This window comes from Canis aureus, chromosome 4 (assembly GCF_053574225.1).
Source record: "Canis aureus isolate CA01 chromosome 4, VMU_Caureus_v.1.0, whole genome shotgun sequence".
NCBI classification, from domain to species: Eukaryota; Metazoa; Chordata; class Mammalia; order Carnivora; family Canidae; genus Canis; species Canis aureus.
The window spans coordinates 14,566,984-14,584,688 of record NC_135614.1 but is presented as its reverse complement, the minus strand read 5'-3'; the positions used below and the strand labels follow the sequence as shown (position 1 = coordinate 14,584,688).

The 17,705-nt window shown below is 37.2% G+C and overlaps 1 protein-coding gene and 1 pseudogene across 1 annotated transcript in view; both read left to right on the top strand.

Moving 5' to 3' along the window:
• The window catches only part of ANK3 (ankyrin 3), a 663,260-nt gene that overhangs the window by 6,119 nt on the left and 639,436 nt on the right, over positions 1–17,705 (top strand). The gene's annotated exons all lie outside the window — the stretch shown is intronic.
• LOC144311799 (large ribosomal subunit protein eL34 pseudogene) lies at positions 6,677–7,027 on the top strand (annotated as a pseudogene).

The following is a 17,705-nucleotide window of genomic DNA, read 5'->3' as shown; positions in this document are numbered from 1 at the left end:
CTATTATTCAACAATCTGGAAGCTTTCTCCTTTTGGGTTTGAATGGAGGCCTCATTTCACAGGCATGGTTGATTAAGTCATTGGCCAATGGTGATTGATTCCACTTCCAGTACTTTTCCCCTCTCTGGAAATCAGGGGTGTAGGATGGAAAGTTCCAACCCTCTAATCCCATAGTTGACTCCACAGGCAGCCAGTCCCCATCCTTAGGAGCTTTCAAAAAGTCGTCTCATTAACATAACAAGACACCTTTACTCCTCTCATCACTTAGGAAATTCTAAGATCTTAGGAAATTCTAAGATCTTAGGATCTTCATGCCAGAAACAGGGTCAAAGATCAAATATATAGATTTCTTACAAATTACGATATCACAGAGTACTTCCATTAATGACTGATTTCAAGCTGCCAGTGGGAGTTGAACATGGAGTTGGGAAGACATGTGCAGAAGTGGGTCTTTTTTTTTTTTTAAGATTTTATTTATTTATTCATGAGAGACACACAGAGGCAGAGACACAGGCAGCGGGAGAAGCAGGCTCCCTGCAGGGAGCCCCACGTGGGACTGGATCCCAGGACCCCAGGATCACGCCCTGAACCGAAGGCAGAAGCTCAACCGCTGAGCCACCCAGGCATCCCAAAGTGGCTCTTATACAAGCTAGTATCAGCTAGTTGCAGCACACCACTTACATACAGTGAAATTCACTGAATTTTTTGAGTTGATTAAATGATTTGTCTGTAATATATTTGGCACTTATCAGGTATCAGGCATACATGCAGATACAGGGATATATAACTAGTTTTTACTTTCCGGGATGTCATAGTTTAGCTAGTTATTTAAATGAATTTTTAAGTAAAGAAAGGGCTCTTGTAACAGAATGATTGATTAGCTCTCTGTTTTCCACTGAGAACAAAGTAAATATCAAGTAGATCCTTAGATATCTGAATTGGAAGCAAGAGAACTGAGGTCTGTAACTGGATTATTAGATGTTAAAATGGTGAAACAAGGTTTTTAACACTTTCTTTGGAAATCAAGCCTACTAGATTTTTCTTCCCCTTGTATATGTGTTGGTATGCATGCATGCTTATTAGGTACATTTACGGAGATATAATTTATAACTTGACATTTACAATTTATAATTTGAGATATAAAATTCACCATATTTAAGTGTACAGCTAAGTGTGCAATTATTGTACCCTATCATGACAAAATATTGATCATCCTATGTTCACTTGTGTCCCTTCCCAATTAAACTCCCTCCAATCCTCCAGGCAAGTACTTTTCGGATTTCTTTCACCATGGATTCATTTTGTTTTCTTTTGTACCTGGTTTCTTTCCCTTTGTAGAAAGGTCTTTGATATCCATGCTGTTATCCGTATTAGAAGATTATTCCTTGTTATAACTGAGTAGTATTTCATTGTATGGAATGTACTACAGATTGTTCATCCATTCATCAGATATTTGAATTGTTTTTAGCTTTGGTTACTATGGATAAAGCTGCTATAAACATTTTTGTATATATCTCTTTGTTGACATATATTCTCCCCCCCCCCCTTTTGTGTATGTGTGAATGAGGTTGAATACCTGGGAGTAGGACTGTAGAGTAGTATATAATTGAAGGTAGTATATAAGGTACGTAGTATATTGGGAAGGTAGTGTATAATTGAAGGTATATATAATTGACTGTACAAGAGACCACCCATGTCTTTCTTCATATCCTAAAGAATAAGCGATCTCAGATCCGAATGGGAGGGAAGGGGAAAGTCCAGGGAGAAATTTTTCCTTTGACAGGTGCTTAAAATGAGAATTTTTGAAAATATGATTTTAACTAGGTGCATATTGAGAAAAAAAATTGATGGTAAGTAAAACTTTACAAGGTTGTGAAAGAAAGTATAGTTATAAAGAGAAAACTATAAATTTAATAACTTTGTTGAGATATAATTTATATACATAAAATTCACCCACCTAATATATACAATTCAATAAATTTTAGCATGTTTACAGAGTCAGAAAATCATTGCTGCAATCTAATTTTTAGAATATTTCTATTACCCTCCAACTAGTGCTCACTTATGGTAAAAAAAACCATGCTTGTGGAGTTAAGGAAGACCTGTGTTTTAGTCTGAGTTTTACTAGTTAGCAATTGCATGACCTTGGTAAGCCAGATCTCAATTTCTATACCTTGACGAGAGATAAAGATACTTCCTTTATAGTGTTTTTTTTTTTTTTACAAGGATTATAAGTAATGCCCACAAAGCACTTGGTCTGTAATGAATATTAAACAAATGGTAGTGTTTATAGTTGAATTGTGTCTGCATTTTTGTGATTTCTGTGGTATTTTGTTCATATCCTTAAAACTGCTTCAGTAGTCTGCCCTCTACTAAGGATATCTTTGGGCACATCTTTTTTTGTTTTTTTTTTTTTTTTTAAGATTTTTATTTATTTATTCATGAGAAACACAGAGAGAGAAAGAGGCACAGACAGAGGCAGAGGGAGAAGCAGGCTCCATGCAGGGAGCCTGATGTGGGACTTGATCCCAGGTCCCCAGGATCATGCCCTGGGCCGAAGGGGGCGCTAAACTGCTGAGCCACCTGGGCTGCCCCTTGGACACATCTTTTAAGAGGAAATGAGGTGGAGTGGAAAGAATAAAAATGCACTTTGAGTAAAGTGCTGAGCTTTTCTGGCTCTTTCATTTAATTTTTGTATTGGGCAAATCACTTAACTCTGTCTGTTTCCTTATATGAGGAACTAGAGTAACATCCATCTTTCAGGATTGTTGTCAGTGGTTGAGGAAATATCCATGACATATTAATATAGTAGGTGCTCAATAAATAGGCAGTCTTATTCTGTGATATCAGCAGCTACCATCTTTGAAGTATTCACATCTAGGAATAACATTACAGAATCCAAGGCAGATGGAAAATTTGCTCATGTATGATGTGCATATTTGCTATATAAATTTTTGTATTTTAGTACTAGTGGGGTGCTAGATACATAGTCCTGAATAAAATGTTTGGTTAAATGGATACATAGATGAGTAAATAAAGAAGAAAAGCATTTTACGTATGCTGTTTTAGTCTCCCTCAATGTTTAGGTATCTAAGATAAAGTTTCATTTTCCAATCTTCAAGTTTATTCACTTATTACCACTTCCTATTTGGCAGGACGGGATTGGGGGTGGGGAGCAGGATGATTAGAAATTGTCACGAACAAAAGTCACAACAATAATTGCTGATATCCATAAATAGCTGTTTATATTTTTAAAAGGATTTTCACTTTATTTCTTCAAATTTGTATCTCAGCGAGCAGCCTGGGTGTCTCAGCAGTTTAGTGCTGCTTTCGGCCCAGGGCCTGATCCTGGAGACCCGGGATCGGGTCCCATGTTGGTCTTCTTGCAGGGAGTCTGCTTCTCCCTCTGCCTGTGTCTCTGCCTCTCTCTCTCTGTGCATCTCTCATTAATAAATAAAATCTTAAAAAAAATGGTATCTCAGCAACCATATCCGGCAGTTGGGAGTAAATAGTCTCATTTTAGGAAAAAGAAAGACAACGTTCTGAGGTGGACTTGTTCCTGAGTGGCAAAGCAAATGAGAGAAGGGGGCAATAAATCAGAAGCCTTGTGTATTGCTGGTGGGAGCTGAGACTGGGGCAGCTGTTCTGGAAAGCATCTGGCATTACTTGAACAAATTAGCTACTTATGCCCAGCAATTTCATTCCTACAGGTGGACACTGGAATGTGTTTCCATAGGTCCCCAAGAGAACGTGTCCCAGGTTTTTCACTGCTGTGTTAGTGGTAGGGAGGGGATTGAGAGGTAACTTGGTGACCACTCTTGGGAGAGGGTGAGGGAAAGCTGTGAGTGCACAGCATGGGGTTGTCTGCAGCCATTAGAAGCAACAGATTAGATAAACAAAAAGCAACATGAATGGATCTTAAGAATAGAGTGCTTGGTGAAAAATGTAAGAGTGAAAGGTATATTGTTTATATGAATTAAAAATTCATAAGCATAGCGCAGTACACATCTTGTAAGAACACTTTCATAAAGTACTCATTAAGCACATTAGAATGACTGCCTGTGGGACCAAGCTTATGGGGGGGGGGGGGTAGGCTGTGGAGATAAAAAGGAATCAATCAATAGATAAAGAGAATAATGATAATGTGCCATGAACCATTAAGTTTGGCTCACTCAACCTGCTGAATGGTGAAGTTAAAATCGAAAGAAAACAGGATGTTGATATAGTTTGAATATCTTTTATGTGATCTTTGTCACCACTAGGCTTAACCAGAGTGACCCTGCTATCATTACACTGTGTGGGACAGATATTCCAAATGAAATAAAACTTGGATTGATTTCTGAAGTTTCAAGTAAAATTTCTCACAGAGAGCAACTTCTTTTTTTTTGTAATAAAGATTTGTAATGTGCTAGTCTTGGTAGGATTTAAAAAATAAGTTCCTTTTAAATTTTGTATTTTAGATAATAGAGACTGATGTGTAATATGGTACAGTTTTTAACAGAATTAGAATATCATATACTAAATGTTTAATTCTAAAATGATAAACTGTCCTTATCATTCTTCATGGATTCAAAAGATTGCATGTATATTATTTTTAAAGGGTTGAAATGTGATTTTCTTGACAGATATACCTCCTATTGTTATATTTGTTGTCCGAGTTAAATTTGAAGTATGATAGTCTCTTTTCTGGTGGGGGTAGGGTGGCTTAGAGCAGATTTATTATATTGTAGTTCTGGAGTCTAGAAGCCCAAAATGGGTTGGGAGGATTTCGTTCCTTCTGGAGTCTCCAGAGGAGAATCCTTTACTTTTTCTATCTTCTAGAGCCTGCCTGAGGCTTTTGGCTATGCATCATGTTGACCTCCACTTTGATCATCAATTTGAATGGGTTGCTTTTTAGTTTACCTTGCTTTTCTATTCACTATTTGTGATGCTTCTGAAAGGTAGTTATGTAAAATGATTATAATTATGTTTTGCACATGTTGTACAATTTTCTAGCAACTGTCCTGTTTAAAAAAGTCATAATGGTTAAACATTCGACTCAAAATTATCAGCCTTTCAAAGTGTTCATCTGTCACTATGCTGGAGGCGTTGCTGGTATTCAGTAGGCAAACTCTGCTAAGACAGGAAGGACACCCAATTATTTTAATGATAGGTGTAGAAGCTGGAGAGAAGTGGATGACATCCTTGCTGCTCCTAGTGTCCCCCTGCTTGTGAATGGTGTGCAGACAAGAGTTTCAGGTTTACCGGTGATATGCAGAGGCCTGGTTCTTGTGTAAGAGTTTCGTCTGCAGTACCATGTAATAAAATGTTGACAACCAAGAATTGATTTCAATGCTGTTTTGTCTCTCTCAACAACATAAATAAAATAGCAAGAAGAGGGAGGCATTGCTAGGTAATAGAAGGGAAACAAGCTCAGTGTTAGGATATGTCAAAATGAGATTCACAAATGTAATTTTGAGCTCTCCTGCAATTCAGTTTCCTCATCTACAAAATGGGGTTAATGATAATGCTTACTTTGTCCACCTCAGAGTTGTAAGGATCAAATTGTATGATTAGGTAATTTATTTAATTCAAATTGCTTTGTGCCCTATGATCATATTGGTGTGGTTTTTTCTGTGTGCTGCTTTTCATTATGATAGCATTCCATTGAACAAACCTAGCATCTAGGTAAATGCGATAACTGATAGCCAGTAATATCGCAGTGTTGACTTGCTACTTTAAAGTTGGTTTCTTAAGAAGTTGAGATCTTTAGTGTCTCTGAGTTTTTGGCAATTTTTTGATTAAAATATTAAAATTTAATTAAAACATTAAAACATTTTCAGCAATTTTAATTAATTCCAGGAAACTGCTATTTTTGTTTGTTGGTCCAGCAGAACAGGTACATACACGATAATTAAAATTCTGGAGCTCTGTGCTGCATTTTGCAAAGTCTGGTTAGATTGCAGAGCTGTTACTGACTATGAAATGCATGGCTTTGATTGGTGTGGATATTTACTTAAGTCTCCATTGAGTCCCTCAAAATATGGTACTTAGCCTGAAATTCTCCAGGTGTTGTGTAATGAATTATTCTCTAAATTGGGAAATTTGGGTTTAGTCTCTTATTCAATGTGTATGTGCTTGGCCAAATCGCTTAGCTTCTACAGTGTCCTCTTAATTGTTAGGATTTCTACCTGCTTAAAGAGTCTCCCATGTTCTAAAATCCAGACTGTGGTAAGGCTTTCAGTGAAGACTAGTACATGTTATTTTGCAGAACCTCCCGGTGTGCTAATTCCAAGCTGTAGGTTTGCCTAGAAATTGATGAAGACTCTGGAGGGATGAGTAAATACCTAATGTACACAGATTCCTGAAGAAGCCTTTTATCTGTTTGTGATCATTGCTTAAGTTAGAAATCTGAGTCATTAATGAGACCTTTCTCCCTTTGTCATGTAATGAGGTACAAATAGTTTCAGTTCTGGCCCACATATGTTCACCCTTTTTTAAAAAGTGATTTTTAAAAATAGAGATTATTGATAGTCAATTGATGATAAGATAAAGGTAATCTATCTTTGTTGCTATGATAGATAGCAGCTGAAATCCCTGATTTTGGCTCAGGTCATGATCTCAGGGTCATGAGATCAAGCCCCACATTTGATTCTCTCTCTCTGACTTCTGGGGACTGTGTCCATAGACATTCGGAATGGTCCAGCATTTGACATACCGTTGTAGGCTGTCCGACAATATATCCTCTTAACAAAAATAGGCTGTCTCAAACCCCTGGTAATAGAATCATTTACCTTTATATCAAGAAGGTTGGGAAAACACCAAAATCTGCATGTGGCATATGCCCAGGACAACTTTGAGGAGTTCATGCTGGAAGACCTAAAGTCCTCATGAGATTGTCTAAAACGAGAAAACACATCAACAGGCCTATGATGGTTGCAGATGTGCTAAGTGTGTTCGTGACAGGATCAAGTGTGCTTTTTTTATTGAGCAGAAAATTGTTGTGAAAATGTTGAAGGCACAAGCACAGAGTCAGAAAGCTAAATAAAAACATGAAGTTTTTTTGAGCAATAAAAAACAGCAAAAGTAAAAAAAAAATTCTCAATGCTTCTCTGTCACCTTCTCTACAAAAAAAAAAAAAAAAAAAGAAAAGCTACTGGCCAATAAACATGTAAAAAGATGTTAAATTCACAAGTCTTAAGAAATTAGAAGGACTACTTTCTATTTGATAGCATTTTATCTACTAGATTGGCCAAAAGAAAATCCTCTTTACAGTGTTGAGGATATGACTCTTCTAACTAGTGCTGATTCGAGTGTCAATTGTACAACTTTTTTGGTGGGAGGAGGAGGAGAACTTAGGTACACTATTTATCTATTAAAATAAAATAAAAACACTCTTACCCTTTGCTCTAGCAACCCAGTTTTAGGAACTTCTGCTATAGAAGTTAAAACCTCAAAAACAAAACAAGAACAACAAAAAAGTATGTAAGGTCATATTTACAAGGGTACTTATTACAGCAATGTCTGTAAAGCAACAACACTGGAAACAAAATTTAAATCTTAATGGGACTGACTGGTTGAATGTATTATGGTTTCTCTATTATATGGAATCATTAAGGTAATTTAACAATAAGAGCTACACATAGTAAACTGGAAGGATGTGCATTATTTATTAAGAGTGTGGCATGATCCAATTTTGAAAACAAAAAGAAAGGGAAAGGACAGTCATAATATTTGAGCAGAGGTTGTTGATTGATTTGGTTACCTTGGAGATGAGATTTTGAGGGAAGGGGGATTTATTAAATTTTCTGTTCACTCAATATGTTAAAATGAGCATATACTACTATATAATTAAAAAATCCAATAAAGCAAAAACAAAATCAAGGAAAGAAAAATTTAGGTTAAAGGAAAAGCAGAAACCCTTGTTCTCTTGGAAATCTTTTATTTGCATGCATTTTTATACTATTGTTTATTGTACATTTGATCTTAGGATTGTTTATTCACAGTCACAGAACTCAGTTCTCTAAAATGGTTGGTATCTGTGCTTGTGGAAGTTTTCTTAGTGCTAATTAAGATTTGTGGTTTCTTTGCACAGGCCTACTGTTTAGAAATTATATTTGGGCCTGAGCTGGAGCTATATAGAATTTTTGTTTGGATGTCGATATCATAATCATGTTTTTAGATGGTGGGATTAAAAATGCTTATTTTCTTTTCATGCCCTAAATTGAGATAGTCCTAGCTTCATCCTTTTTATTTCGAGGTAAGTAGAGTCCTTGCCTCATTGGGTCCTGTCATTTTTAATTCTTGCTTTGCTTTCAGTTAAAGTTTAAATTCTTTGTGTTTTAAATTATAAGAACAAATGTTGTTCATTCCTGAAAAATCAGAGATGCAGTCAAGTAAATACCAAACCCAACTCCTCGCCTCCAAAGCAAAGAGTTGTGTAAATCCCACTCATTTGATATTAATCTCTCAATCCCTTGGTGACTTTCTTTCAAACTGTTCATTGCCCATATTTTCTGTAGAGTGATAACGAAGGTCAGATTGTGTTGTATGGAATAATTATGTTACTTAAAAATGTTTTTTTTTTTTTTTTTGATCTTTTGGGGATGGGTATGAAGTAATACCACAGAGAGGCCCATGAAAGTGAAAGATATATTACCTCCATGGGCCCCTGGGGCAGAGCAAAACATGCTGCGGCATGTATGACAGGAGCTTCAAGAGATCAGGGTGGAGTACACAAGCCAGAGACAGGAGGGGATTTCACTGGTGCATTTGAATATCACTAGTTCACAGTCAAGGATAGACAGGAAAGGGGACTCGTGTCTGGTTGTCTGGGACAGGTCTTCATGGCCTGTTGGTGGGGATGTTGATGCATTAGTACATAGAAAATTTAAAAACATTTGCAATGCACAGACAAATCTGAATACTCATCTCTAGAGCTGGTTGATTTATATATTAATTTTCTTATCTGGAAAATGGTAATAAATACTAATAAACACTATTAACACACCGTAGGGTTGTTGCTAGCACTAAATTGTAAAGGTCAGTACTTGGTTCATAGTAAGTTCTTTTTATAATAAGTAAGCTGTGTTTAAAGGTATCATATGTAGTATTGTTTTTACTGAGCAGGTAATACATGTTCAATATAGAGATATCAATTACGCTGTTCTGAACCTCTTTTTTTAATGACGACACCCTGGGGTCAAAGGACCAGGCTGCTCCCTGATGCAGATGGCACTAGGGGGCTGTGGCCACGCTCGGCCCTTTTTCATTGCCTTAAAGATGGAGAGATCAATAACCCCCTACTTCTGACCTATGTTGGTCTTACAATATGTTATCAGAAGTGGAGTATACACACGATGTGGACATTTTTATGTCCCCTTTACTTTTTGAATACAGCCAAATCTACTTTCAGATGACAGATTATACCAATTTATATCCCACGAAGGAGTACATGAGTGCCTACGTCCCAAACTCTCTCCAAGTGCAGCATTATTTTTTCTTTACCTTCATGAACATGATTGGTGAAAAGTGACCCCACATTGTTTTACTTTGTGGTTATACATTGTTGATCAACATAAAAGTGAAATATGGAGTACTAACTTTCAGAAGAGATCCTGAGGGGCTGAAGTGCAGGGGCACTAATACCTGACAGCCTTGTAAATCACCAGCTGGGTGAGGCGCTACTGTTGGGCTCTGCTCTTTATTTATACTTGTCCTGGGAGCTCAGTGCCTCACATTACACTGCTATACTTTGTGGTTCTGATGATAGTTGTGTGATCTGTTACTAAATTGAGATTCAACATAAAAATCTCCATTCTGAAATTTTTCTTCTTTAATATTGATTGATGAGTGTGAACTTGCAAGAGAATCTAGAGGACTACTCCTAACTTGAGTGGAAGATTGAGACTTATTTTCCTGGTTAGAGATCCAAGGAATTGTCCATACTATGTTTGACATTTTGTTTCTTAGCGATATTTAATCGCGTAGTTTACGTTGGCCATGCGGTTTGTTTCTCCAAATACTTGCTTTATTTATGAGAAGCTATACTTAGATTGCCGTGTTCACTTTTTTCACGCTTTTTTATTTTCCTTGAAAGATGGCAAGAAAATTAGTCAAAATGTGAACTCAATACTTTTTTAAAAAACATTTTATTTATTTATTTGTTTATTTGTTTGTTTATTTGTTTATTTATTTATGACAGACACAGAAAGACAGAGACATAAACAGAGGGAGAAGCAGGTTCCCTCCCTGCGGGGAGCCCGATGTAGAACTTGATCCCAGGACCCTGGGATCACGACCTAAGCCGAAGGCAGATGCTCAACCACTGAGCCACCCAGGCATCCCAGTGAACTCAATACTTAGTATGAAATTTTCTAGCTTTCTTGGATTTTGGTGTTAAAATAAAATTTTTGTAGGGTATGGTATTAATGATTCTTGATAAAGATTGCTATTTTCATGTCATATTCATGTCTTATAATGGGTGTCAAAAAATTTGAGTATGTGTATTATATGTAGCAATGGTGTGTGTTTCTTCAGAGGAAAACATGACATTCCTCACTAACCATCTGAAGTAAATTTCCTAATGTTGATCTAGATTTCGTTTAATTTGTACATAGATTTTCCTAGTTTTTCTGGTACTAGAGACAGTTGTTTGTTAAGGGATAGAGACATGCTAATGTGATCAACATTGTCCTCAAATTTCAAATCTCTGTACTTCAGATCAGAGCCTTAATATCTTCTGGCTGAAAGCCATTGCAAAGCTTGAATTAAAAAAAGAAAAAGAAAGAAAAAACTAGTGAAAACAAATAACATACATGTTCAAACAGAGTTGCAAATATAAAAAAAAAACTACAATTTAAGAATAAATTTCATAAAGTGTTGTTAATCTTAAAGAGTAAAACAGGGAGAGTGCCTGGGTGGTTCAGTCGGTTGAACATCTGTCTCTTGATTTCAGCTCAGGTCATGGTTGCCGGGTTGTGAGATAAGGCTCCACATCAGGCTCTGCACTCAGTGGGGAGTCTGCCTGAGATTCTCTTTCTCTCCCTCTGCGTGTGCTCTCTTTCTCTCAAATAAATAAGTAAAAAATCTTTAAAAGTAAAACTATGTTACAGCAAAAATGATTTGACTTAAGAATAACAGAATTGTAATTTGGGACTTGCAAGCTATGGTCAAACTATAGACAAGTCTAATAAACGAAAGGAAGAGAAAAGCAGGAGTTCGGGTGATGATGGTTTCTCATTGGCTGAATTGCTATAGTTGGTTTCCTGTAGGAGATGCAATGTGCATCTTTCCCCTTTGGGGCTTATAATTAGTTATTCTTTTTTTGTTGACTATTCTTCTGTTGGGGTCTGTAATTGACAGTTCTTCCTGTAATTGACATTGGGTGGTACAGGTTCCCTCTGCTAGCCTATGGACTCCACTTTAGTGAGATTTCTCTCTTTTTTTTTTTTTACTCTTTTATCAATTTTGTATTTTCAGTATAGCTCTTTAATTTAATTTATTGTTTATTTATTTTTAAAATATTTTATTTATTTATTCATGAGAAACACAGAGAGAGAGTCAGGCAGAGACACAGGCAGAGGGAGAAGCAGGCTCCATGCAGGGAGCCGGATGTGGGACTCGATCCCAGGTCTCCAGAATCACGCCCTTGGCTGGAGGCGGCACTAAACTGCTGAGCCACTCAGGCTGCCCACGGTTTAATTTTAGTATCTAAAGTAACTTTTATTCTGCCTTAGAAGGAAATCCAAACAAAAACTCCCCAGAACTTACCCTTTTGCTATTATCCAAATAAACAGCCTCTCCCTGTTTCTGTGCTTTTGTTCAGATCCTTCTCTCTTTGTGTATTATTCCCCCACCTGGAACTACCCTGGAAAGGTCTCTTGTAATTTATGCCCATCCTTTGAATATCACCCCTTTTGTAAAGGCTTTTTGAACTGTATCTCCGTCTCTCCCACCACCAGATGTGTGTGCCTGTGTGTTTTCAGGGCTTGAATGCCTTTATGCATTCTACCTTTAATGTATCTTATACTGACACACTTCTTCATGCCAGGGGACCCTGCTGAGACTGGATTTACAATGGCAAATAAAACACTGTCTTTGCTCTAAGGATCATTATATATTTTTCATTAACAGACTTTATTTTCTAGAGCAGTTTTAGGTTTACAGAAAAATAGAGTAGAAAGTACAAAGATTTTCCATATATCACCTTCTCCTTCAACTGCACAGTTTTTACTGTTATATTAGTTAGCACGGTACATTCATTGCAATCGATGAACAGTATTGATACATTATTATTAACTAAAACCCATAGATTATATTAGCATTCAGGTTTTGTGTTGTATAGTTCTGTGGGATTTGACAGATGTATAGTATCTGTGTCCTCCACTGCATATCATAGTACACATCCCTGGTGCTCCACTTATTGATCCCTTTTCCCTCCCCCGTGCCCTGGCAACCACTGATTGTTCTATTGTCTATAGTTTTGCCTTTTCCCAAATGTCATATAGTTGGAATTATGCAGTATGTAGCCTTTCAGACTGGCTTCTTTTACTTAGTAATATGCATTTAAGTGACCTCTATGGTTTTTTTTGTTTTTTTTTTGTTTTTTGTTTTTTTTTTGTAGCTTGATAGCTTATTTGTTTATAGTGCTGAATAATATTCTGTTGTCTGGATGTACCAGTTTATTTTATTTTATTTTTTAAAGATTTTATTTATTCATGAGAGAGAGACACACACACAGAGAGAGAGAGAGAGAGGCAGAGACACAGGCAGAGGGAGAAGCAGGCTCCATGCAAGGAGCCTGATGTGGGACTCGATCCTGGGTCTCCAGAATCACACCCTGGGCTGCAGGCGGCACTAAACCGCTGCACCACCGGGGCCGCCCACCAGTTTATTTATCCATTCACCTACTGAAGTACATCTTGGTGGCTTCTAAGTTTTGGCAATTATATGTGAAGCTACTATAAATCTTCATGTGTGCTTTTTTGGGGTAGACATAGTTTTTAACTTATTTGAATAAGTATTATGGAGCATAATTGCTAAATCATATGGTAAGACTGTAGTTAGCTTTGTAAGAAACTACTAATTGTCTTCTAAAGTCATTGTACCATTTTACATTCCTATCAGCAGTATGAGAGCTCCTGTTGCACCACATCTTTGTCAGCATTTAGTATTGTCAGTGTTTGGGATTCTTACCCATTTTACTAGGTATTTGGTAGTTTCCTCTTTTTTTTTTTTTTTAAGATTTATTTATTTATTCATGAGAGACACAGACTGAGAGAGAGAGAGGCAGAGACATAGGCAGAGGGAGAAACAGGCTCCTCACAGGGAACCTGATGCGGGACTAGATCCTGGATCCTGGTATCACAACCTGAGCCGAAGGCAGGCACCCAACCACTGAGCCACCCAGGTATTCCTATTTGGTAGTTTCTTATTGTTTTAATTTGCAATTCCTTGATGACATATGATGCTGATCATCTTTTTATATGCTTATTTGGGGTCTGTATATCTTATTTGGTGAATTTCCTGTTCAGATCATTTGCCCATTTTTATTTTATTTATTTAATTTCCCCCCTACTTTTAAATTAGATGTTTACTTATTGTTTAAAGAATTCTTTGTATAATTTGGATACAAGCCCTTTATCAGATATGTACTTTGCAAAATTTTTCTCTCATTCTTTTAATAGTGTCTTTCATAGAGCAGAAATTTTTTTATTTTATTTTAATGGAGTCCAAGTTAAATTTTTCTTTCATGGACAATGCCTTTGGTATTGTATGTAAAACTCAACACCATGCCCTATAAGGCCTAGAGTTTTTCATATGCAATCTTCTAGAAGTTTTATCCATTTGTGTTTTGTGAATTTACACTTCTAGGGTTGTGATCTATTTTGAGTTAATTTTGGGGCATGGTGTAAGGTCTGTGTCTAGATGCATGTTTTTGCATATGGATGTCCATTTTTCTAAGACCATTTGTTGAAAAGACCATCCTTTCTCCATTAAATCAGTTTTGCTTTTTTGTTAAAGAACACTTGAAGATATTTGTGTGGATCTGTTTCTGGGTTCTCTGTTTTGTTCCTTGTGCCTATGATCTATTTGTCATATACCAATAACACCTTGTCTTGATTACTGTAACTGTACTATAGTAAGTCTTCAAGTTGCTAAGGTCACTCCTTTGATACTGTGCTGGTTATTTCTGGATCTTTTGCCTCTCCATATAAACTTTAGAACCAATTTTTTTGATATTCACAAAATAGCTTGCTGGGACTTTATTTTTCAATTGAAGTATTAGTTTTAGGACAACATAGTGATTTGACAACTCTATGCCTTAGACTAAACTCACCACAAGTAGTTACCATCTGTCACCATACATTGCTATTATAGTGCTATATACCATTGACTCTATTCCTTGTATTCATCCCTGTGACTTACTCATTCCAGAACTGGAAGCCTATGTCACTCCCCTTCATTTTGCCATCCCTCTCACCCTCTCCTCTGCCAACACGTAGTTTGTTCTCTGTAATTATGGGTTTGTTTCTGCTTGTATGTGTATGTTTTGTTTTTTAGATTCCACATATAAGTGAAATCATATGGTATCTGACCTATTTCACTTTGCATGATACCATACTAGGGCTGTCCATGTTGTTGCAAATGGATGGCGAGATCTCATTCTTTTTAATGGCCGAATAATATTCCTGTGCCTATGCGTATGTAAGTGTGTGTACAATATCTTTTTTATCCATTCATCTGTTAGTGGACACTTGGGTTGTTTTCATATCTCAGCTATAATAAATAATGCTGCAATAAGCATAGGGGTGCATATATCTTTTCAAATTAGTGGTTTTGTTTTCTTTGGATAAATAACCAGTAGTGGAATTACTGGATTGTGTGGTATTTCTAATTTTTTTACCCTGTACTGTTTTTTACAGTGGCTAAACAGATTTACATTTTCAGCCACAGTACATGAGGGCTCCTTTTTCTCCACGGTGCATGAGGGCTCCTTTATCTCCACATCTTGACCAACACTTCTTATTTTTTGTCTTTTTTTATACTAGACATTCTGACAGGTGTAAGGTGATATCTCACTGTGGTTTTGGTTTACATTTCCCTGATGATTAGTGATGTTGAGCATCCTTTAATGTGTCTGTTGGCTATCTGTATGTGTTCTCTGGAAAAATGGCTGTTTAGTTCCTCTACTCATTTTTACATTGGAATATTTGTTTTTTTGGTGTAACTTACTGGGATTTTGATTGAGAATGTGTCAGATCTCTAGATTAGATTGGAAGACTTGACATCCTAATAATATTAAATCTTCTGGTCCATGGGGGTGCCTAGGTGGCTCAGTTAGTTATGTGTCTGACTCTTGATTTTGGCTTAGGTCATGATCTCAGGGTTGTGGGGTCAAGTCCCATGTTGGCCTCTGTGTGGGGCATGGAGCCTGTTTGGGATTCTCTCTCTCTCTCTCTCTCTCTCTCCCTCCCTCTGCCCCTCCTCTGCACCTCTGCTTGTGTTCTCTCTCTCTAAAACAACAACAACAATAACAAATACACTCTTGGTCTATGAATATGAACTATCCATTTATTTAGGTCTTCTTTGATTTCTTTTATTAGAGTTTTGCTTTTTACTGATATGTATCTTGTGCATGTTTTGTTTGGTTTATACCTAACTCATCCTGTTCTCCTCCTTCCCTCTTAATCTTTCTTTCTGGTGCTAATGTAAGTGGCATTGTATATTTAATTTAAAATTCCAGTTGTTCATTGCTGGAATATTGGAGCAAGTAGCTTTTGTATAATTATCTTGTATCCTGCAACCTTGTTATATTTGCTTATTCCAGAGGGTTTTTTTTTTTTAAGATTTTATTTATTTATTCATGAGAGACACACACACACACAGAGGCAGAGACATAGGCAGAGGGAGAAGCAGGCTCCATGCAGGGAACAGGATGTGGGACTCAATTCCGGATCCTGGGATCATGCCCTGAGCCTAAGGCAGCCGCTCAATTGCTGAGCCACCCAGGCATCCCACCTGGAGGCTTTTTATGTGTTGTTTGTTTTTTGGTCAGTTCTCTGTTTTTAGTATGTTCTGCATAACAATTTATATCATCTGAGTACAAAGACAGTAGCTATGAGTTCTAGTACAGTGTTGAATAGGAGTGATGATCTTTGCTTTGTTTCTGGTCTTAGAGAGAAAGGATCTGATTTCTCAATTAATAATGATGTTTGGGGTAGGGGAAGCCTGTGTCACTCAGTTAAGTTGTCCATCTCTTGATTTTGGCTCAGGTCATAATCTCAGGGTCATGAGATTGAGCCCTCTGTTGGGCCCCATGATCAGTGGGGAGTCTACATGAGATTTTCCCTCTCACTCTGCTTCTCCTCCTCTCAAACAAATCTTAAAAAAAAAAAAAAAGAATGATGTTAGGGGTGTTGGGGGATACAGTTGTTTAAGTGTCTGACTCTTGGTTTCAGCTCAGATTGAGGTGTCAGGGTTATGGAATCAAGCCCTATGTTAGGCTCCGCACTCAATGGGAAGTCTGCTTGAGATTCTCTCTCTTCCTTCTGCCCCTCCCCATCTCCCCCAATTGCTTTCTCATGTGAATGCTTTCTCTCTAAAAGAGATAATAAATCCTTAAAAAAGGGGGGGGGGTTAGTTGTAGGTGTTTTGTAGAAGGCTTTATTATTTATTTATTTATTTATTTATTTATTTATTTATTTATTTTAAAGATTTTATTTATTTATTCATGAGAGACACACAGAGGCAGAGACACAGGCAGAGGAAGAAGCAGGCTCCATTCAGGGAGCCCGATATGGGACTTGATCCGGGGACTCCAGGATCATGCTGCGAGCTGAAGGCAGGTGCTAAACCGCTGAGCCACCCAGGGATACCCTGTAAATGCTTTTAAAATCAAGTTTAGGAAATTCCTCTCTATTTCTAATTTCTGAGAGGTTTTTTTTTTTTTTATCATAACTGAATTTTGGCTATTGTTAAATGCTTTTTCTGTATCTGTTGATAGGATCATTTTTTTTTTTTTTGGTTTGTTTTTTTCTTAGCTTGTTGCTATGATGTATCCTGGCAAATGATTTTCAAATGTTAGACCAGTCTTGTTACTTGGAATAAATCTTACTTGATTAACATGTATAATTATTTTTATACATTGTTGTACTTGATTTGCTAATAATTTGTTAAGGGTTTTGTATCTATGTTCATAAGAGGTATTGATTTGTAGTTTTCCTTTTTCATGATGCCTTTAGTTCTGGTATTGAGGGAATGCTGGCTTCATTTGATGAATAATGAAATATTCTAGGCAGCCCTGGTGGCTCAGCAGTTTAGTGCCACCTTCGGCCCAGGGTGGGATCCTGGAGACCTGGGATCGAGTCCCATGTCGGCTCCCTGCATGGAGCCTGCTTCTCCCTCTGCCTGTGTCTCTGCCTCTCTCTGTGTCTCTCATGAATAAATAAATAAAATCTTAAAAAAAAAAAGAAATATTCCCTCTGGGGCATGTGGGTAGCTCAGTTGGTTAGGTGCCTGCCTTCAGCTTGGGTAATGATCTCAGGGTCCTGAGATGAGCCCTGCATCAGGCTCCCTGCTTGGCAGGGAGTCTGCTTCTCCCTCCCCCCCCCCCCCCCGTGCTTGTGCTGTCTCTCTCAAATAAACAAAATCTTTAAAAAATATATAAAAAGTAAAAAAAAAAAATTCCCTCTGCTTATATTTCCTGGAATAGACTGTAGAAA